This window comes from Culex quinquefasciatus, chromosome 3, assembly GCF_015732765.1.
Source record: "Culex quinquefasciatus strain JHB chromosome 3, VPISU_Cqui_1.0_pri_paternal, whole genome shotgun sequence".
NCBI classification, from domain to species: domain Eukaryota; kingdom Metazoa; phylum Arthropoda; class Insecta; order Diptera; family Culicidae; genus Culex; species Culex quinquefasciatus.
Genome location: NC_051863.1, coordinates 19,825,413 through 19,849,095, shown reverse-complemented (window position 1 = coordinate 19,849,095; position 23,683 = coordinate 19,825,413).

Genomic DNA, 23,683 nt, shown 5'->3' with positions numbered 1-23,683 from the left:
TTTGTTGAAAAGTACACCATGTACTTCCGAGTGCTGCGCAAAATCAAACTTTTTCAGTAAAATAGCTGTATCTCGCCAATAGTTCATTTTAGTTTGAGGTTTGCATTGATTATTATGTAAAATTGTCCGGAAAACACGATGGTGATGAAATATACAGTATGTAAAAAAAGTATTTACACCCCTTGGGCACTATGCACATTTTGTGATGAAACATGTAAAAAATTTAAAGTTTGACAGGAACCTAGTACTACGTTTTGTTCAGAAACTCATGCCAAACATTTTGCTACAAAAAGCTCATGAAAAGATGATTTCTTTAAAAGTTATATAACAAATACTATTACGAAAATAAAAAAGGTGCAAAAAAAGTTTGTACACCTTTCGAAAAATTAACATAAATAATTTTATTTGTTGACAAATCCCCATAAATCCAGTCTCCCAACTCCAAATAGGCATCCTTGACTGATTAAAAAAATAATTTGGATTGAATATAAAGTTTACTAACTACTTAGTATAAAAGTTTATATAACTCTGGAAATTCTATATAAAACTTATTTTAACTTAATTTTGCAAACTTTTAATTCAACTAAATGTCAATATATTACCAAAAAATGGCTAAATAAACATTTTGGAGTGGGTATAACACCGTTTTGGGGGTATTTGTATTGATAGAATAGATTTTTCGTTGGAATTTCGTACCAACCCGGAATTACGTTGTAGGAAAATCCGCCGGCATCCGAACCGGTCCACGATTCACAAGTCAAACTATGTGGAATCGGAAAGGGCATAAAATTTTCGATCTTTTGATACCCATACATCTAGGTTTTCTTTAAAACCTACGTTTTTAAATACCTGGGCAAAAAGTAAGTTTGATCCACGAGAACAAAAATTACGAAATTCCATACATTTTTGGCAGGTTGCTCAAACGAAACCATAACAACGTTTTTGCTTAGGTATTTAAAAACGTAGGTTTTAAGGAAAACCTAGATGTTTGGGTATCAAAAGATCGGAAATTTTATGCCCTTTCCGATTCCACATAGGTTGACTTGTGAATCGTGGACCGGTTCGGATGCCGGCGGATTTTCCTACGACGTAATTCCGGGTTGGTACGAAATTCCAACGAAAAATCTATTCTATCGATACAAATACCTCCAAAACGGTGTTATACCACTCCAAAATGTTTATTTAGCAATTATATGGTAATATATTGACATTTAGTTGAATTAAAAGTTTGCAAAATTAAGTTTAGATAAGTTTTATATAGAATTTCCAGAGTTATATAAACTTTTATACTAAGTAGTTAGTAAACTTTATATTCAATCCAAATTCTTTTTTTAATCAGTCAAGGATGCCTATTTGGAGTTGGGAGACTGGATTTATTGTGATTTGTCAACAAATAACTTCATTTATGTTAATTTTTCGAAAGGTGTACAAACTTTTTTTGCACCTTTTTTATTTTCGTAATAGTATTTGTTATATAACATTTTATAGAAATCATCTTTTCATGAGCTTTTTGTAGCAAAATGTTTGGCATGAGTTTCTGAACAAAACGTAGTACTAGGTTCCTGTCAAACTTTAAATTTTTTACATGTTTCATCACAAAATGTGCATAGTGCCCAAGGGGTGTAAATACTTTTTTTACATACTGTAAATAATAAAAATATTATGAATTGGTCAAAACTGAATTTTCATACTTAAAACGTCAAAACATAATATTATGGGGCATTCAAGGGTTAAAATTTTATTTTTATCGAATTCCTTGGACAATCTTGTATAAAATGTAACCTGTCCAAATTTTTTTGGTCAAATAGTTGCAAAGTTACGATTAGAAGAAAAAAAGTTTTTTAGAAAATCGTCAAAAAAGAGAGCGGTGCCAAGAATAGAGGGATGTTCCAATCAGCACCAAACTTGGGATTTTTGTTAACTATCGATTGATGAACTTTCCCTCCAAGTTTAGTCTAAATTGGTGAAGGTCGAGTGCAAAAGTGTACCCAGTTGACCTGGAATGACCCATATTCAAGTTCAAAAATTTCCTCTTTTTTCATTAAAATGACTATTACTTTTGACCCTTAAAAAAGCGATTTGGCTTGTCAAAACTAACAATCTTTTGCTTTTAGAGCCAAAAAACTTTCTTCAACATCAATCTTATCTAAAACATAACCCTGATTTGCTACGTTCAAAATACTGATTTTTGAAGGTTTGCTCAGATGCTTTCTCTAAATTAGATCGTAGAACGCGTAGATTGCGAGGTAAAATAATGGTGTTTTCAACAAAGTTGCTTGGCTTGGCAAGCTCAAGAAATTTCTAGAAGACAGAGAAATTCTCGAAAATATTCCTAAAAAGTTAGATCTGTGATTGTTACCCAAATCGTAAAACACCCTAGTTTTCAGCTAATCCAAAAGTTGCCCCTTTCCGTTTGCAACAACCCTATTGAAGGCGCAAACTTCACAATTTTGCGGAAAATCCTTTTTCCACTTGAAAGATCCTGGTCATTCAAGGTCACCCATGATCAGGGTTTTTATAAAATCTGGCCATGATGTTTTTTTTTGAAAAATCTGGCAGGAGCAAATCTAACATTTATTAATGAGGTAGGGGAGGGAGGATATTAAATAATTCAAAAGTTTGTTAAATTATGATGCATTCAAATTGACAATTTGACAATTTGACAATTTGACAATTTGACAATTTGACAATTTGACAATTTGACAATTTGACAATTTGACAATTTGACAATTTGACAATTTGATAATTTGATAATTTGACAATTTGACAATTTGACAATTTGACAATTTGACAATTTGACAATTTGACAATTTGACAATTTGACAATTTGACAATTTGACAATTTGACAATTTGACAATTTGACAATTTGACAATTTGACAGTTTGACAATTTTAAAAATTTGACAGTTTGACAGTTTGACAATTTGACAATTTGACAATTTGACAATTTGACAATTTGACAATTTGACAATTTGACAATTTGACAATTTGACAATTTTGACAATTTGACAATTTGACAATTTGACAATTTGACAATTTGACAATTTGACAATTTAATTATTTAAAAACAATTATGCAAAGTTTATCAAAAAATAATTGGACAACGTAATTTTACATTTCCAAAAAAAATCATTACTCTTTTTGAAAAAAATCAAAAATTATGTTTGAAATTTAGTTAAATTTTGGATCAATATTTATAATTAACCAACTTTTCCGTCCTTCAGTGCACCATGCTACCCATCGATTAGTTGGTTTGTCTAGCTACCAGAAGGAGAAAATTATGGTAATTCTCCCGCGTAAAGCAGTCACAGCAGTCGATCTGGATGCCAGACATCGGATCCCACAGGGAATCATAAATATTCATCCCAGCTGTAGATAGCAAGGAGTGCTAGTTTGAAAGTGGTAGCAAAAGTGTCTCAAAAATTGTTGTTTTTTTTACATGATTTTGTTTTCTCAAATTTAGAAACATAAATTCATATTTTTATTTTTGCGAAGTTGAAGAATTGAATTGATTTGATATAAGACGACAATACGATCAACTAGAACAAGAGATAGCAATTGAATGCAACACCTTTAGTCAGTAAGTCAGCTGGAAAATGGATCCAATCTACCGATGGACACATTTAGCACCATTAGAAACGAGTTTTCCAGATTTATTGTGCGAGTGCAGTTAATCGCGCTTTAAGTTAATTAAATTTGTATTGACAAATGCTTAAAAGTTCAATATTGAAACATTTTCTAAATTTAACGACCATCCGAAAATGTCTTCTTTCTAGAAACCTTTTTATCTCTATAACCACCCCCTGCCCACGTGTCTCGTGCACATCACTGGAAATTAATTGCAACCACCACCACGAAACGCTCCTCGTAAATTGAGCCATCCTTCTGGGTTTTAACTTTCCATCAGATCGTCACCGCCGCAGGAAGAGGTTGACATTAAAATTACTCCTTTTTTTTGCGCGTCAAAGCGTTGGCGAATGTCAGAAGATGATAAAATTCTATAGTGGTGGGTTCCCACCAGTTTAACGGTCAAAGACGAATAAAATTTCCATCGCTGAGTCATTAGGTTGGAGTGTGTGTTTTTTTTTTCGTTCGTCCTCTCTTTGGGTAAATGTTTAACGCGAAAATGTTCACTTTTTTAAGGGGATAGGTAGCGTAAACGGCTGCTGAAATATGCAAGACATCTAATGGCACCGGTGTGATGGCCACGTGTGAGGAATTCCACTGGAACGATGCGGGAAGAAAGACGATTTATTGTGAAAGGGATGCAGCATGAGTTGTTGAACAGAGTTTATTTTTTTAAGACATTGGAAATTTTATTTGAAAATTTTGGCTTTCTCCCTTCACATTTCTTGCAAAAAAGAAACAGTTTAAAATATAAATTTATAAAAAAAAACACTCATACAGTGCAGTGTTTTTATATCGTTTTTCATAATTAGATACATGTTTTGGAGGCACATTGCCTTAGTTAAGACTTCTTGATAAGCTTTTCCTTGCCAAATTTATATCAATTTGAAATTAAAGAATGTCATGTTTCGAAAAATACCCTATTTAAAAATTTATGTTCAAAGAGATTGAATAAATAAAACATAGGTTCATAAACTTAAGATTTTTAAACGAAAAATCTTAAGTTGAGGAACACAAATCACTAGTTGAGTAAAACTATATTAAAGCGTAAAATTCTCCACCCTTGGAATACACCATAATTATCAGTTACAAAAATCTCGTATTCTCGTTTCTTTGATTTTTTTTTTGCGTGAGCATGAGCATAAGCCTGACCACCCATGGTGTCCTTCTCCGTCGCTGAACAGGACCGTAATATCTTACGCTTCAACGATCTAGTTGTGTTTCCCTTATCAACAAAAATGCACGAATGCGCTGAATAGATAAAACACCAAGGTCGTCAAAACTAGAGCAAACAGGCAACTGTCGCTGGCCACCAACGGTGCCCGCCATGTCCGTTTGTAGATCTCGTCATGCACACGGGATGTGTCTTGAAAGTCTCCACCCAGAATTTATAATTTTATAATCATCTTTTAAATGGATTTAGTAAATTTTCTGTAAGGCTGGTACAAATTTTATAAAAAGTTTTTGTCCCCCCCCCCCCTCCCTTCAAAGTTGGTTCAAAGTTAAGTACAATCAGCTGAAATCAATATAAACTGCAATTCCCTGCGTTTAGAATCACTTTTAGCATATTTTAGTTGATTTAAAAATCTCTTGAATTTTTGAAAATTTTCTATGTTTAAGTTTTTTTCGCTAAAATTGTTGTTTTTGTCAAATCTTTAATTTTTTGAAAATTAATGATTGCAAAACAACCAAAATAATGTAAAATGCATTTTAATACTTTTTTTCCATGCAAATGCTGAATCTATGGCTTGTTATTTCAGAACATTTATTTATTTTTTTTTTCAACTATTTTGTTTAAGGAAGTAACAACTTATTGTATAAATTTATTAGTAGCAATTATTATTTTAATTACTTTCTTGTCCCTAAATTTTTTTCGATTCATCAGAAGGCAAACGAATGCAAAACAAAATAATTTCTTGAAAAATCTTGTACCCATGACTATAAACTAAAAAGAAAACAAATGACACATTCTCCGGGCTAGTATACCAGTGGAAAAATTTTAAAACTTGATTTAATGGCGAAATAGATGTTGTGATTGAACTCTGTATAGTTCAAGACTTGTAAACCCAATTTTTTTTCAACATAATGATATTTATAATCTTGATTTTTCAAGCAAGTTAAGTATAAACTGCAATTAATCGAAATTTTGAGTTCTCAGGTACCTCAATCAGCAAAAAAATGAGGTGTCCTTCGAATTCCTGAAACATATCCGGTGGTCAGGAACAATGTTTCAAAAGCCAATCATAACCGGAAAATTGGATTTGTCAAAAAAATTGACAATTTTTCGCAAAGATTTTCTAATCCGACTTAAACCTTTTTTGGTGCCTTCGGTATGCCAAAAATAGTAGTTTATGCAACAAGTTGCAAAAAGATGTTTTTTTAAGCACGAGTCGTACATTTATCCAACGAGGTTCACCGAGTTGGATAAATACGAAGAGTGCTGAAAAAATCAAGTTTTGGAACGAGTTCCATACAACATTTTTTGCAATTTCAAAAAACACACACTGAGTAAAATTTTATGTCAAATTTTCATGTATTTTGTCAATAAATCGTTTAAATCATTTTTTTTTTTAAAGTGTTACTTTTTAAAACAAGTGCTGAAAAGTTCAACTTTTCAGCACCCATTTGAGTGCTGAAAAGTAGAACTTTTCAGCATTTATTTTGAAAAGTGTTGCTATTCGATTCTGTTATTTTTGGTACAGAAAAGAAGGCTATTTCGTCGTTCAAGAATGACAGGAAAAGTAAGTAGTTTCACGACGGAATTGCAAAAAAGCCATTTAGCATCATTAGTTTGTCCATATAATTTTCCATACAAATTTGGCAGCTGTCCATACAAAAATGATACACCTGAATTCAAAAACCTTTATCATTTGTGGGCATTTTTTGATCGATTTGGTGTCTTGGGCAAAGTTGTAGGTATGGATAAGGACTACACTGAAAAAAATTGATTCACGCTATAAAAATGTTTGGTGATTTTTTATTTCACTTTTTGTCATTAAAACTTGATTTGCAAAAACACAATTTTTTTTAATCAATACAGATTTTTTTCAAAAAATCGAAATATTGGTAAAAAATGTCAACTTCATTTGCAAATTTAGAATCGAATTTGCTATCAAAAAGTACTTGAGTGAAATTTTGATAAAGTGCACCCTTTTCAAGTAATAGCTATTTGTATGTAACTTTTTTGAAAATAGTCTTTTTGAAAACAATAATTCAAGACATACAATTCAAAAGGGCCAAGCATTCAATATTACGCCCTTTTGAAATGTTAATCTTTTTTTTACTTTGAGAAAAACAGTATTTCATAAATTTAATGACATTTTGTTTTTTTTTCGATTGTACTTATTACAACTGGAACATTGTAGGCAATGTAAAATTTCAAAGCAAAATTTGTACTGGCCGTTTACATTTTGTGTTTTGAAAGGAGACTTGTAATGTGGGGGTGTTTTGACAGAAACTGGAAGTAAAATTAGCATTAGCATAAATTGGCTTCAAATTCAATAAAAAATCGGTCCGAAAAATAAGGAAGTCAAAAAAATTGTTTATATATATAATATTTCAAGCATTTCTGGGATCGATCAAATGTACTGAACATGTTTTTTGTGAAAACAAAATTTTAGTCAATACTTAGACATTTTGAAATAAAGGTAGCAAAACAAGTGGGCAATGCATTTCAGAACACATTTTTCATTAAAATGTTATTACCATGGCCTCGAGGGACATATACTTAAAAAAACTGAAACTATGAAACTTAAAAAACTCAAATTATAGTTTAAAGTTTCTAGTAAAAAATATGGAGTATAGATTAAATTAAATACTGTCGTAAAACCTCACTTATTCACTCACAGCTTAACTTCACTCACTAACTAACTCACTTCCACACTAAGTCACTCACTAACTCACTCAGTAACTGTCTCAATTTTTCACTCACTCGCTCGCTGGATTAATCATTTACGCACACTCGACAATGTACATTTGTTTTTTTTCGAACTTTTTTAAGATCGTGGGATTTATTTTTTCTGGCACGTTGACGAATGCACGAAGCAGATTTTCTAATATATTTCCATACAGTCCAGACTAGATTATCCGAAGGCCTTGAAAAAAAAAATACTTCGGACAATCGAATCACGAAAAAAATTTTTTTTCGTTGATTTATTTTTAGTTGTCGAGCTTAAGTATGACACCTTAACTGCCCATGTTCGCATAAATGTCTCATATGCGCAAACAGCAAGCTGAAAAAACGCTTTTGAAGTTTGTCCCATACATAAGGCTAAAGATGTTATAGGCTCTTTTGAAAGAGCACACGATTTTGAACCAAACTGCATCAATAACTCAAAAGCGATGAAAATGCATGTGGGACATTTATGCGATCAGGGGCAGTAAACTGCTCTAAAGTGATTAGGAATTTTTGAATCCAAGTTGGCTGCCAAAATGGCGGTGATGAAATACAGAAAAAATGCATTTTGTTATTTACTGAGCAGTTGACCACTCAAATTTGAATAACACAGTAAAAAATTATTACACCAGAAAAGTGGTAAAATTACACATTTCCAGAGGTAAAATTACACTTTTTTTCTGACATAAAAGATGTACTCCTTCCCAGATGTAATATTACCATGATTTTTTTTCTGTGTAAATGGGGTCACAGAACTCAAATTTGAATTCTTAAAAGTAAGAAAATGAAGAAATCTAGTAAAACAAAATTGTGTTCGTATTTCGATTATCCGAAGTCCCATACAAACCTTCGGATAATCGAACTTCGGATAATCTAGTCTGGACTCTATCACTTTTGTACACAAAAAAGTTTGATTTTGGAAAGTTGAAATTTTAGTTGGTTGAATATTACCTCTTTTTTGAGTTTCCTGATTCCTGATGTAATATTACACATTTTTTGACAAAATTTATTTTATTTATTTTTCAACGCAATTTATTTTGTTTTTCTTTATTTTATTTATATTATTTTAAGCGGCTGGATTTGAGAATTGCAACATGTGTTTCTCTCCCATTTATTCCTTCGTTATAACAACGCCAATTTACACAGAATGCATTTTTGCATAATTAGTCAAAGCAGGATGAAGTAAAAACAGCTGCTTTTCCGGAGACGTTTTTTTCTTTTCTTCCCGCGATTTTCCTTTCCAAGGAAATTAAATTAGTTGGAAAATAAATTTTCGCACAACAGAATTTCCTTGAAAGACAGAAGGAAGCCGAAAGCTGTGCGTATTTCGGCGTTGATATAAATCAGGGATTTTCCCGCGCTTTTCTGCTGCTTTTGTTTCTGTTTTCGAGCCAACTGGGCTGGACTGTTGCCCCGGGGATAGACAAACGGGGGGCAAAAGATGGAACTGTTGATAAATCCGATATCAGCAGATTTTGGCAACAGAGTCGCCATTATATTTTGGGGAATAAAAGACGGGGGGAAATCCGAGTTGTTGAGTTTGTAAGTATTTGCTAATGTTGGATGAAAAGACTTGCTTTCGGTGGGGCTTTTTATCTTATCTTTATTTTGAAGAAAGTTGGGGAACAACAGTGTCTAACAACTCAATTAAATTTCGAAACAAGATCATAAAGATTCATGCAAATATTTTCCCCAAATGAATGCATAAAAAGGCACGTTTACCAACATCTCAACCGGTGTGCTGAATAGCAAATCCAGCTTGAATCTCGAAAGTGAAAAGGATTCCCCCCTTTCCACCAGAATTTGGGCAAAGCTTTGATTCAATTTTCCATTTAACATGTTTACACGTGCAAATGTTTGTGCAACAGTAGCAAAGAGACAGCCAAAAAAAATCACACCGTAAAATATAACCCCTCAGATACGATCCCTTTCATCCAGTGCTTGACACTTTAGAGAGCCTCTAACTATTTAAGGAGGTGCAATGCTAAAAAAAAAACAAAGATGAAACAATCAATTTGATTGCCTGCCACACAAAAAAATCTGTAATTTTCAGATCGCAATTGCACTTCCTTTGAGATCCACAGGCTCCCCAACTAGTCCTTGGCATGATGAGTGATGAGAGCTCGTCTGCTCTCTGCGGGGAAAAAGCGATGAAAACAAGCCTTTTTAACTCCCACCCCCTCCCCAAATTGGGACGACTTGCTGGCTTTTTTTGGCACGCGGAGAAAAAAAAAGAAGGAGCGGGATATCACTTTTATTAGGGCGGGGTTTCTTTCAATTTGTTATGTGATAAGGACCTTATTTGCGAAACACTATATCAAACATTTATTTGCCAACGAGGAGAGGAGGAAAAAGAAGAGAGGCCTACTTGGATGGATGTGTTGCTTGCACACACTGACTGACTGACGCAGGAAGGGAAAAATTCGGTAAATTTGTCGAGGGTTGCTGTGATGATGACAGGGTAAATTGAACACTTAAAAAAAGAGGCAATTACAGTGGATTCCCGTTTGATATTCATGCAAAGTAGGGGAAATATACCCATTTTAATCACACTAAGCCGTTCGACCGATTCTCATCACTTTTGCCGTTTCTGCTATTAAATCAACATTTTCAGATGTTTCAACAATGGAGAGTTGCTTGCTCACTTTTATTTGAGCTATTTATTACTTTGGAACAGTCAAAAACACTTTATATAAGCTGTAATTCATGATCAAAGTGCTGATAGGCCGATAATAGAAATAGGCTGAGAAAGGGTATAGTTCCCCTAACAAATGATTTAGCACACATAAAAAATCTTAAAACTTTCGAATTTTATTGACATTTTAGTAGAGAACAAAACACACAAAAACACTGAAAATGTTATTGACCTTGTCTATACATGAGACAGAAATAATAAAATGGTAATAGTATTATTGTTGAGTACCGTAAACTGGGGTGACTTTGATAGCCCGGGGTGACTTTGATAGGTTTTTCAAATGGCCGTCAAATTAATATCTAAACATTTTTGAGAATTTTGAGTATGCAAGCAGTAAGGGATAGCTTATCATCGAACATATATGCAAAAATGTGACTGTTACATTGGATGTATCAAAACTAGTGGCCAAATCAAATTTCTATCAATGTCACCCCGGGCTATCAAAGTCACCCCTGTTTACGGTACTTGAATATCTTCATGGTTATTTTTAGACCCGACCATCATTTTTTGAAAGATTGTTCAATTCAACAATATTTGAAAAGTCTTTTGAAATAATCACAACTGGTTCAAAGAATGGGTTTTTGTTCTTCAAAATACTTTCTACGACTTAAATAAGTTCTTAAAAAATAGCTTCACGACCTTTTTTGAAAACGAGTCTCTGCACCTACAACTCGTTCCACGGGTTTCCATAAAGTTTATTGAGGGTCTTACTTCCCGTCATAAAAAATGGTTTTTATTCACTTTTTTAACAAAATTGAGGTTTTTGCTCCAAAGGCTGCTAAATTTTACTGAATGAGTGTTTTCTTTTGGCTGCCAATGTAAAAATCCGAATCGCCTTGCCTCTAAAATGTGTCGTTCACGAAATTTTTGATTTGGCATAACTGGATATTTCATACAATTATTTTTTTTTTGTTTCTGGGTGGCTCAAGTCGGAAATCGGAAAAAGTCAAGAATCCAAGCATATTTTCTAGCTTTTGAATAATTTAGTAATATTTTGTACAATTTTCAATCTTATTTCACATAAGGCCATTGCGAATATTTTTCAAAGTTTATGCCGCCCCTGTCAAAATTGGTCTGAAATATCAGAGGGTTAAAAAATTTTTTTCCAAAAAAACTTCAAATTTCCATGTAAATAGAAGTCTAATCAGCTGAAAGCAGTCTAAAATGATTTTTTCTGCATTGATAATCATATTTAGCATGTTTGGGCTTGTTTAAAAATGTTTTGAATTTTTATGAAATTTCAAAAAAATTTCGCAATGTATAAAATTTTTGTCAATACGTAAATATTGTGGTAACTAATGATGGCAAAACAATTAAGTCCTAAAATGAAGCTTAGATTGCTGATATTATTGTTTACAGCGATAGAGCTTATTTTTCTGAGTACAATGACCCTTTGTACGACCACAAAGTATTTAAAATGGATTTTTAAATCAATTTTGAAAAATTAACCTCGCGGTCCTTCTTGACAGAAAAGCTCCTACTTGACAGCTCGTTCAAAGGGGACCATAGTTGATCCATCGAAAAAATGTTGTCTTGTCAAAAAAAATTGCATTAAAATGAAAAAAAGTGATCAGAAATGGTTTTTAATCGTGTTTTTTACCGTTGTACATAAAAATTGAGATAGGGCTTTAGTACCCAATTGGACAGATGCAAATGCATTTCAAAACATTTTTTCATTAAAATGTTGAAACAATGCCTCATTATTTCAATTATTACACTTTTTTATTTTTTTAAGTCACAATCTGGAAATTTCTGAAAAGTTGGCATCCTCTAAAACATATCAGAAAAAAAATAGTTAGTGACAAAAAGCTAAAAAAAAAATCACCAAATTTTTTTTACCGTGTATCATTTTTTTCAGTGTAGTCCGTATACCTATAACTTTGCCCAAGACACCAAATCGATCAAAAAAAATTTTTCAAGAGATACAGATTTTTGAATTTTCATACATCGCACAGTGGGCGAAATGGAACCCAAAATCGGACTTAATTGAACGCGGCTGGTTCCCTGGTATGAATAAAACTGTTTCTAATGTAAAAAAATCCAGGGAATCGATTGGTGATGGTTTCATCCACCGCACGAAACGGCAAAGGGTCCATTTTGCCCAAATTCCCCATTTTTTAACATTTTTTCTTGAAAATCGGTCTGTATTTAGAGCGGAGGCTTTATGCGGCCTTCCAAAATGCCTTTAATTTATGTGAAAATGTCCCAGGAATCCAGTAAAATAACCACTTGCACCGCAAAAATCATCTAGGGTCCATTTAACCCCAATTCCGCTATAAAAGCATTTTTGGCCGTTTTCAAATGTTAGGTCAGATTTTAAAAATCTGAAAATATTTTTATCGTAAAGATCAGACAATTTTACATAAGAATGACGATTTGCACTTGAAAGTTTGTAACATTTATGTTGATATAGGGGTAATTCTCCGCCAACTCACACAGCAGTTGCCCCGACCCTTCTTCGATTTGCGTGAAACTTTGTCCTAAGGGGTAACTTTTGTCCCTGATCACGAATCCGAGGTCCGTTTTTTGATATCTCGTGACGGAGGGGCGGTACGACCCCTTCCATTTTTGAACATGTGAAAAAAGAGGTGTTTTTCAATAATTTGCAGCCTGAAACGGTGATGAGATAGAAATTTGGTGTCAAAGGGACTTTTGTGTAAAATTAGACGCCCGATTTGATGGCGTACTCAGAATTCCGAATAAACGTATTTTTCATCGAAAAAAACACTAAAAAAGTTTTAAAAATTCTCCCATTTTCCGTTACTCGACTGTAAAAATTTTGGAACATGTCATTTTATGGGAAATTTAATGTACTTTTCGAATCCCATTGTTTTTTCATTTAGAACAAAATTTTTCATTTTAAAATTTCGTGTTTTTTCTAACTTTGCAGGGTTATTTTTTAGAGTGTAACAATGTTCCACAAAGTTGTAGAGCAGACAATTGCAAAAATTTTGATATATAGACATAAGGGGTTTGCTTATAACCATCACGAGTTATCGCGATTTTACGAAAAAAAGTTTTGAAAAAGTTGGTCGTCATCGATCATGGCCATTCATGGTCACCCGCGACAGACACGGACGACGAAACAAAGAGAAACGCAAAAATTAACTTTTTCAAAACTTTTTTTCGTAAAATCGTGATAACTCGTGATGTTTATAAGCAAACCCCTTATGTCTATACATCAAAATTTTTGTAATTGTCTGCTCTACAACTTTGTAGAACATTGTTACACTCTAAAAATAACCCTGCAAAGTTAGAAAAACACGAAATTTTAAAATGAAAAATTTTGTTCTAAATGAAAAATGACCCTTCTGGGACAATGTAGATTCGAAAAGTACATTAAATTTCCCATAAAATGACATGTTCCAAAATTTGTTACAGTCGAGTAACGGAAAATGGGAGAATTTTTAAAACTTTTTAGTGTTTTTTCGATGAAAATACGTTTTTCGGAATTTGAGTACGCCATCAAATCGGGCGTCTAATTTTACATAAAAGTCCCTTTGACACCAAATTTCTATCTCATCACCGTTTCAGGCTGCAAATTGTTGAAAAACACCTCTTTTTTCGCATGTTCAAAAATGGAAGGGGTCGTACCGCCCCTCCGTCACGAGATATCAAAAAACGGACCTCGGATTCGTGATCAGGGACAAAAGTTACCCCTTAGGACAAAGTTTCACGCAAATCGAAGAGGGGTCGGGGCAACTTTTCCCGATTTCGTGTGAGTTGGTAGAGAATTACCCATAGAAATTAAACTAAATAAAAAGATTGAAGAATAACTTTTGGGCCAATTTTCCCAAACGCAGAATAAACTGCCTTTCACATACATTTTATTTTTATCAACATAAATGTGTCAAACTATCAAGTGCAAATCGTCATTCTTATGTAAAATTGTCTGATCTTTACGATAAAAATATTTTCAGATTTTTAAAATCTGACCTAACATTTGAAAACGGCCAAAAATGCTTTTATAGCGGAATTGGGGTTAAATGGACCCTAGATGATTTTTGCGGTGCACGTGGTTATTTTTACTGGATTCCTGGGACATTTTCACATAAGTTAAGTGCATTTTGGAAGGCCGCATAAAGCCTCCGCTCTAAATACAGACCGATTTTCAAGAAAAAATGTTAAAAAATGGGGAATTTGGGCAAAATGGACCCTTTGCCGTTTCGTGCGGTGGATGAAACCATCACCAATCGATTCCTCGGATTTTTTTACATAAGAAACACTATTATTCATACCAGAGAACCAGCCGCGTTCAATTAAGTCCGATTTTGGGTTCCATTTCGCCCACTGTGCATCGTTTTTGTATGGACAGCTGCCAAATTTGTATGGAAAATTATATGGAAAAACTAATGATGCAAAATGGCTTCTTTGGGCATACCGAAGGCACCAAAAAAGTTTCAGTCGGATAAAAAATTACAAAAATATCGAATGACCGAAATCTGAGAAAACTGCCAAACTTTGCTAATTTTTGATTTCTTTTTTTTTGTTGTATGAGTAAATTACTTTACATAAATTTTGGTCATCAGTTGTTGGAAAATTTATACATAGAAGGAAATCCAAAAGTTTTTTGATCCATGGAACAATGGAAAAATCATTTTTATGTATTTAAATTATAAAAAAAAACATTGAAATTGCAAAAAGTTCAATTCAAGAAATTTTGGTTGAAAAACTTTGTTTTAAAAATTTGTCTCTTCAAACATTTTGTATAAAATTAGTGGTTGAAAATGGAGTCTTATCAAACTAGATTTATCATTAAAAAAAGAAGAAAAAAAAAAACATAAAAAACTGACAACTCGACATCTTGATAAATCAACATTGATTAAAAAAAAGTATTCAAACATAAATAAAAACAACTTCTGATTTTGAAGTATTTTTCAGAAACTAATTCTCAAGTTGAATAATTGTTACTAAAATTGTCAATGGTTTGATTTTATATTTGCTGCTAAATTAAGTACGATGGTTTTACTGACTTTTTATAAAGAATGTTTAGTTTGAAATCATTGTTTTGATAAGAAAAGGCAGTTATTTGAGGTTCTAAAAAAAGCAGGAAAAAGTCGGGAATTTGAAAATGGGTTCTGAGTGGTCACACTGATTTATCCTAAAAGATTAAATATTTGAAAACAAAGTATTGCGCCTTGCAGCAATTTCTAGAGTTTTGTGTCGATCGTGCTAGGCCTAGATTTTTTCATCACACTGCTTTGCAGGACTGAGAACTGTCAACTTTGCGCACTTTGCACCTCAGTAGAGTGCTGCGGGAAAATTTTCATCACAGTTGGCAAACCGAATTTCCATCACACCATCAAGACAAAACAAGTGTACTACATCGACTTCTGACCACAATCTAGTCATCAAGCTGTGGTGGCCGAGGCAGATAAGTCATTGAGATGGTCTGTTAAAGGTTCCTGGATCGATTCTTGTGGTTGCCACTGTTGGGTTTTTTGGTGGATTATTTTTTTCTAATGAGTTCGAGGGCATAATTCTATCGATCATCACGAGATTACGGTTCTGTTCAGCAACGGTGGGGATCTCTCATGCTCATGCTCATGCTCATAATTGTATCGACCACCTCGAGCTATGTTCAATGAGTCAGTAAACGGTACCATTATTCTTACGGCCCGAGGCCATGAATTGGCTGAAAAGCCTTTTTTATTTTTCAGTGAAAACAGTACTAAATACTCTTAACTACCGTATTTATGGTAGAACCGGGAAGAACATTTTTTTCGAAAGACTTTATTACACAGGATTACATGTCCTAAATAGTATTGGTAAAAAGTTTGAACAAACTCCAGGGTAGCCAATGATAACAAATCGCCCTCTCGGAAGGCGAAACTCCGGACATCCGTCTATCTCGGATTGATCCGCATGGGTAGCTTGAATCCCGGGCAGTTGCTTCTTACCGCCGCCGTCTGTCACCTTCCCATCTCCTTCCCCAGGACCATAGCGCCGGTTCAGTCGGATGTTGTACCGATCCAAGCTGGTTGTCCACCATCCGCCCAGCAAAAAGACAAAGATTCACCATAAGCCAAGATGCCGGCGCAACACCGCTGCATCGCGGTACCGAAGACCACGATTCCACAGTCGAAACAAGACGTTGTCCCTCCACTTAGCCGGTCCAAACACTTTTTCTGAGCTGGACGAGCTTTCTGAACTTCCAAAAATAAACAAATAAATAAACAGCCTGCCATAGCAACGGATATCGTCGTCATCACTGTGAAGAAAAATCACTGTGATGAAAAAATACTGTGATGAAAATAATTGCGCAAGACTCTAGTAAAGTGCAAAATGCGCAATAATAGACGATTATTTTTTTCACACTAATAAACCATCACTAATTTAACTATTTTTTATAAGGGTAATTCTCTACCAACTCACACGAAATCGGGAAAAGTTGCCCCGACCCCTCTTCGATTTGCGTGAAACTTTGTCCTAAGGGGTAACTTTTGTCCCTGATCACGAATCCGAGGTCCGTTTTTTGATATCTCGTGACGGAGGGTCGGTACGACCCCTTCCATTTTTGAACATGCGAAAAAAGAGGTGTTTTTCAACAATTTGCAGCCTGAAACGGTGATGAGATAGAAATTTGGTGTCAAAGGGACTTTTATGTAAAATTAGACGCCCGATTTGATGGCGTACTCAGAATTCCGAATAAACGTATTTTTCATTGAAAAAAACACTAAAAAAGTTTTAAAAATTCTCCCATTTTCCGTTACTCGACTGTAAAATTTTTTGGAACATGTCATATTATGGGAAATTTAATGTACTTTTCGAATCTACATTGACCCAGAAGGGTCATTTTTTCATTTAGAACAAAATTTTTCATTTTACAATTTCGTGTTTTTTCTAACTTTGCAGGGTTATTTTTTAGAGTGTAACAATGTTCTACAAAGTTGTAGAGCAGACAATTACAAAAATTTTGATATACAGATGTGGTAACCTAAGCGAATTTTTGAAACGTTTTCTTAAATCTAATGGCGCATCATAACTCGCGATTAAAATTCTTTTTAAAGTTTTATGTTCCCACCACCCTCCGCATAAAACTAACCACTCGCTTCAACTTTAAACACGAGACTGAAGACCTCTCTCAAGATGCATGAACTTTCCCCAGCTTGATCGCCCCGAGAGCACACGAACGTCATTGCTCTCACATTGCATCTCTCCACTCCTCGTCGCGAGCTCCATCGTGCATTATCGCTCTCTTCTTTCATCACCAATACTTCGCGTTGCGCAGACACACTCGACCCAGCCCATTCACTCACACTTGAACAACTCTCGCAGCGTGCGTGTCGACCGTGGTGTCGACTGTGGATGTCGACTTACCAAGAGATGTTCGGTACTAACATTTTAAAGTGGTTATTCCAGATTTCTCTAAAATATTATACGATCTTCAACAAATCATAAAATCTTCTATTATTATTCAACGAACCAATATTCTGCACACGCCCTATCTGCGACATTTTCCTGCTCCTGTACTCTGTTGTTAAGACTAACTCTTCAACTAAAACATTTCTCATACGTTAGCAAATCAGAAAAAATGTTATTACTAGGTACATTTCGTAAATTTTACAAAACAAGCAACGATTACTCTTAGTTCTGCATCAGTAATAATTTTAAAATTGGCCAGACCCAATCTTTTAAGACTAACATAATGATTTCTTGACATCGCAATTCCGTTTTACATTTTGAACGGCTATTTCCCATCTTTTGGCATTTCATGCAGTAATTTTAAGATGCTCCCTTTAAGTCTGAGCCACTGTAATTCTAGGCAATAGCTACAAATGTCATCCTTGTGGCCCTGTTGGCCAAATCAAATCAAATCAAATCAAATCAAATCAAATCAAATCAAATCAAATCAAATCAAATCAAATCAAATCAAATCAAATCAAATCAAATCAAATCAAATCAAATCAAATCAAATCAAATCAAATCAAATCAAATCAAATCAAATCAAATCAAATCAAATCAAATCAAATCAAATCAAATCAAATCAAATCAAATCAAATCAAATCAAATCAAATCAAATCAAATCAAATCAAATCAAATCAAATCAAATCAAATCAAATCAAATCAAATCAAATCAAATCAAATCAAATCAAATCAAATCAAATCAAATCAAATCAAATCAAATCAAATCAAATCAAATCAAATCAAATCAAATCAAATCAAATCAAATCAAATCAAATCAAATCAAATCAAATCAAATCAAATCAAATCAAATCAAATCAAATCAAATCAAATCAAATCAAATCAAATCAAATCAAATCAAATCAAATCAAATCAAATCAAATCAAATCAAATCAAATCAAATCAAATCAAATCAAATCAAATCAAATCAAATCAAATCAAATCAAATCAAATCAAATCAAATCAAATCAAATCAAATCAAATCAAATCAAATCAAATCAAATCAAATCAAATCAAATCAAATCAAATCAAATCAAATCAAATCAAATCAAATCAAATCAAATCAAATCAAATCAAATCAAATCAAATCAAATCAAATCAAATCAAATCAAATCAAATCAAATCAAATCAAATCAAATCAAATCAAATCAAATCAAATCAAATCAAATCAAATCAAATCAAATCAAATCAAATCAAATCAAATCAAATCAAATCAAATCAAATCAAATCAAATCAAATCAAATCAAATCAAATCAAATCAAATCAAATCAAATCAAATCAAATCAAATCAAATCAAATCAAATCAAATCAAATCAAATCAAATCAAATCAAATCAAATCAAATCAAATCAAATCAAATCAAATCAAATCAAATCAAATCAAATCAAATCAAATCAAATCAAATCAAATCAAATCAAATCAAATCAAATCAAATCAAATCAAATCAAATCAAATCAAATCAAATCAAATCAAATCAAATCAAATCAAATCAAATCAAATCAAATCAAATCAAATCAAATCAAATCAAATCAAATCAAATCAAATCAAATCAAATCAAATCAAATCAAATCAAATCAAATCAAATCAAATCAAATCAAATCAAATCAAATCAAATCAAATCAAATCAAATCAAATCAAATCAAATCAAATCAAATCAAATCAAATCAAATCAAATCAAATCAAATCAAATCAAATCAAATCAAATCAAATCAAATCAAATCAAATCAAATCAAATCAAATCAAATCAAATCAAATCAAATCAAATCAAATCAAATCAAATCAAATCAAATCAAATCAAATCAAATCGAATCAAATCAAATCAAATCAAATCAAATCAAATCAAATCAAATCAAATCAAATCAAATCAAATCAAATCAAATCAAATCAAATCAAATCAAACAAGCAGCGCTCGTCTCCAAAAGCCAACTTACTAAAAAACTAAAAACGCTACTCTGACGGCGAGAAACACCCGTCTCGCGGATCTTAGTATTAGTTACGAACGAGGAACGTTCGTCTAACAGTTCTATTCATTGTTTTATTAACAACGAACAACGCTCGACACATTTCTTACCCTCGTCTCTCAAATTTCCAATGCTCTTCTCCAAACTAGCAACTTATAAAACAATGCGACGCGCTATTCTTACAATTCTTGCCTCCGTCTCAAAAATCCAACTTATCCGACAACAAGGCTCCCCATACTTCTTACCAACGAGCAACGCTCTTCTCACAATTTTCCCACTTACGCTCTTCTCCAAACTCCCAACTTATCAAACAGTGTGAAGAGCTTGGCTGACGGTTCTTTACGTTTTTTAGTTAACGAGCAACGCTCATCTCACGATCATGCGCATTTGATACCAACAACAACGCGTAATGCTCGTCTACGATCCTTCACATTTGAAGTCAACGAACATCACTTATCTCACAGCTCTGCGGCATCAACAACGCTCGTTGCATGATCATTCGTGTTCTAGCTAGCTATGCCTCACATTTTAGCTTATCGAACACGAACAATGATCTTCGACCAACGAGGAACGTTCATATATAATGCACCTGGCCAACTAGGAACTCTTGGCCCATGATTCTGACCAACGAAGAAACTCCGTCTTAAAAGATTCACAACATTCGTTGACAACAAGCAACACATGGCATATGAACAACCAACGTCTTACAAACATTCATTCTCGTGACCGACGAGCTACATCTGTCCCAAGGATCTTACCATTTATTGCCAACGAGCAACGTTCCTCTAACAAAAATCCATCTTAATGAGCAACGAGTTATGCTTGTCCCATCTTGCATCCTCGTTGACAACGAGCAACGTTCTACCACCCTCTTGGCCAACGAGCAGCGCTCGTTTCACGACCTTCATGTTATTAACCAACGGACTGCGGCCTCATCATAAACAATTATCCTCATGGACAACGAGCAACGCTCGTCTCACGATCCTTGTGGCTAATGAGCAACCATCTCATAAGCATCCATCCTCTTGTCTAACGCGTAAAACTCATCTCACGGATCTTCTCTTTTGTTGCCAACGACAACACTCGTTTTCTAAACATCCATCGTAGTGATAAACGAGCCACGCTCGTTTCACAAGCTATGATCATCGTAAACAACGAGCAACGCTTGTCACACAAACATCCATCCTCGTGGCCAACGAGCAACGTTCGTCTTACCAGCTTAATCCTTGTGACTAACGAGTAACGCTCGTCTCGCAAACATTAACCAACTTAGTCCTCGTGGCCAACGAGCAACGCTCGTCTCACAAGATCAATCATCGTAGTGGCCAACGAGCAACGCTCGTCTCACAAGCTTAATCATCGTGGCTAACGAGCAACGCTCACCAACATCAAGCCAAGTGGCCAACGAGCAATTCTCGTCTCACAAGCTCAATTATCGTAGTGGCTAACGAGCAACGCTCGTCTCACCAACATCAAGCCAAGTGGCCAACGAGCAATTCTCGTCTCACAAGCTCAATCATCGTAGTGGCCAACGAGCAACGCTCGTCTCACCAACATCAAGCCAAGTGGCCAACGAGCAACGCTCGTCTCACAAGCTCAATCATCGTAGTGGCCAACGAGCAACGCTCGTCTCACCAACATCAAGCCAAGTGGCCAACGAGCAATTCTCGTCTCACAAGCTCAATCATCGTAGTGGCCAACGAGCAACGCTCGTCTCACCAACTTTGTCCTCGTGGCCAACGAACAACGCTCGTCTCAGAAGTGTCACCATCGTGATCAACGAGCAACGCTCGTCTCACCAACATCAAACCTAGTGGTCAACGAGCGACGCTCGTCTCACCAGCTTAATCTTCGTGGCCAACGAGCAATGCTCGTCTCACAAGCTTAATCCTCGTGTTCAGCGAGCAACGCTCGTCTCTATATTTATGGGGAATTTTCAGAACCACAACATTCTTTTAAGATTTAGCAAATATCAGCTTTACTTGCATTATCAACATAAAGTCCAGCACAAAGGTTTTAACCTCACCCATCTGCACAAATCAAAATCTCAAAATTGCAATTCCGACATAAACAATTAAATCCACACGACATAAGGCCGATATCGGCCCAACATTAGGCATGAAATCATAAAATTATAATAACGTGTCGGCTCTACATCGACTCGACTTCGAACTAAATATGCAAAGCGGGACGCAAAACTAACTTTCAATATGGCGTTCCTCAAACAAGTTTTTGGACTAGCACCTGGCAAAACTTTTCTTTTTCTACGATCAGAACGACTTTCTTACACTTTTCACCATGCTTTTCAGCGCCTATACTTACACAACAAACAAATCTCTCTCCGTGGGAACATAAAACAACACTTTTTTTGGTTCGAAGACGTTCCAAAGTATTAAAAAAATAACACCATTATTTTACTCTACCAACCACGCCATTGTGGTAACCTAAGCGAATTTTTGAAACGTTTTCTTAAATCTAATGGCGCATCATAACTCGCGATTAAAATTCTTTTTAAAGTTTTATGTTCCCACCACCCTCCGCATAAAACTAACCACTCGCTTCAACTTTAAACACGAGACTGAAGACCTCTCTCAAGATGCATGAACTTTCCCCAGCTTGATCGCCCCGAGAGCACACGAACGTCATTGCTCTCACATTGCATCTCTCCACTCCTCGTCGCGAGCTCCATCGTGCATTATCGCTCTCTTCTTTCATCACCAATACTTCGCGTTGCGCAGACACACTCGACCCAGCCCATTCACTCACACTTGAACAACTCTCGCAGCGTGCGTGTCGACCGTGGTGTCGACTGTGGATGTCGACTTACCAAGAGATGTTCGGTACTAACATTTTAAAGTGGTTATTCCAGATTTCTCTAAAATATTATACGATCTTCAACAAATCATAAAATCTTCTATTATTATTCAACGAACCAATATTCTGCACACGCCCTATCTGCGACAACAGACATAAGGGGTTTGCTTATAAACATCACGAGTTATCACGATTTTACGAAAAAAAGTTTTGAAAAAGTTAATTTTTGCGTTTCTCTTTGTTTCGTCGTCCGTGTCTGTCGCGGGTGACCATGAACGGCCATGATCGATGACGACCAACTTTTTCAAAACTTTTTTTCGTAAAATCGCGATAACTCGTGATGGTTATAAGCAAACCCCTTATGTCTATACATCAAAATTTTTGCAATTGTCTGCTCTACAACTTTGTAGAACATTGTTACACTCTAAAAAATAACCCTGCAAAGTTAGAAAAAACACGAAATTGTAAAATGAAAAATTTTGTTCTAAATGAAAAAATGACCCTTCTGGGTCAATGTAGATTCGAAAAGTACATTAAATTTGCCATAAAATGACATGTTCCAAAATTTTTTACAGTCGAGTAACGGAAAATGGGAGAATTTTTAAAACTTTTTTAGTGTTTTTTTCGATGAAAAATACGTTTATTCGGAATTCTGAGTACGCCATCAAATTGGGCGTCTAATTTTACACAAAAGTCCCTTTGACACCAAATTTCTATCTCATCACCGTTTCAGGCTGCAAATTATTGAAAAAAACCTCTTTTTTCACATGTTCAAAAATGGAAGGGGTCGTACCGCCCCTCCGTCACGAGATATCAAAAAACGGACCTCGGATTCGTGATCAGGGACAAAAGTTACCCCTTAGGACAAAGTTTCACGCAAATCGAAGAGGGGTCGGGGCAACTGCTGTGTGAGTTGGCGGAGAATTACCCATAAGCAATTAAAAATGTTGATTCCTAATTTATAAACTTATGTATGACGAAAAGTTGGTGAAAAATAAATTTCAACGGACAGAAGGTCGACCAAAGGTATGAGAACAATTCTCAGAAGCTGCGGAAAACAATTATTTTAATTGTTTTTTCAAAGGCGACATTTTGCTTCATCAGTTCGTCCATATAGGTTTCAATACAAACTTTGTAGATATCCATACAAAAGTCAATTAAAATGTTTAAAAAATCTGAATATCGTGAAAGAATTTTGTGACCAATTTGGTGTCTTGGGCAAAATTGCAAATATTGTGGAGGATTTCTCAGAAGAAAAAAACATAGTAACAGTCTAAAACATATTTCG